Here is a 1,237-nt window from a genome sequence, read left to right as displayed (position 1 = left end):
TTTGAGGACAGCCTGGACTATAAGAGACCTTATCTCAAGGAAAAAAACAAGCAAACAAAACAGTGCTGGGTGTGGTGGCACACACCTGTAATCCCAGCACTTTGGGAGGCAGAGGCAGGTGGATTCAAGGCCTACCTGGTCTACAAATTGTGTTCAGGACAGCCAGGGCTACACAGAGAAACCCTATCTCGAAAAATAAACAACAACGAGGAAAAAAAAAAAGTGAAAATAACTACTGGATCATTCCTTGGAGTTTTAGTTGCACTCAGCAGAAGAAACAGGGAAAAGGAGAGTCAAGTCTTTGATATCCTCTGCTTTGGAATCTATGGATTCAGCCAAACATGGATCAGAAATGTTGTTAGGACAGTCTCTGACATGAACTCAGTTGCAGACTCTTTGACCTCCCCCCCACCTCCTGTGGGAGGAGCAGCCTAGCTAGGCCACAGTGGAGGACATTTCAGCCAGTCCTGATGAGACCTGATAAGCTAGGGTCAGATGGAAGGGGAGGAGGACCTCCCCTATCAGTGGACTTAGAGAGGGGCAGAGAGGAGATGAGGGAGGAAAGGTGGGATTGGAAGGGAATGAGGGAGAGGGCTACAGCTGGGATACAAAGTAAATAAACTGTAATTAATATATAAAAAAATGAAAAAAATTAAAAAAAGGCAAAAAAAAAATGTTGTTTAGTCCCAGCACTAGGGGGTCAGAGGCAGGCTGATGTCTGAGAGTTAGAGGCCATCCTGGACTACATAGCCAGGCCAGCCAGGACTACATGGTGGAAGCCTGCTTTTAGAAATATATTAGAATCTAACATAGACAGGAGCGTCACATGAGGCTCCACCCATCCTGAAGAGGTCTGGTTGTTAATTAAAGGTGTATACCACCATGCCCAGATAGTCCTTCCTTTTCAAACACAGTTTTGGTCAGGGATCAAATCCAGGTCTTTACAGTTAATTTTGGAGTTTCTCCACCTTGGTTGTGCCCCTGCTATATTACTACTTTGGAAGGGGCAGTATTGCAGGTTAAAAGTAGGTCCTTGCACATGATAAACAAGTGCTCTACCACTGAGCCACACCCCAGCCCCTCACTGGGGGATTCTAGGCAGGGGCTCTACCACTGAGCCACACCCCAGCCCCTCACTGGGGTATCCTAGGCAGGGGTTCTACCACTGAGCCACACCCCAGCCCCTCACTGGGGGATTCTAGGCAGGTGACCACTGAGCCACACCTCAGCCCCTCAC

Source organism: Psammomys obesus, unplaced genomic scaffold, assembly GCF_907164565.1.
Source record: "Psammomys obesus unplaced genomic scaffold, mPsaObe1.curated_primary_1811, whole genome shotgun sequence".
NCBI lineage: Eukaryota > Metazoa > Chordata > Mammalia > Rodentia > Muridae > Psammomys > Psammomys obesus.
The sequence above is the reverse complement of the archived record's forward strand: the minus strand, read 5'-3'. Positions refer to the sequence as shown.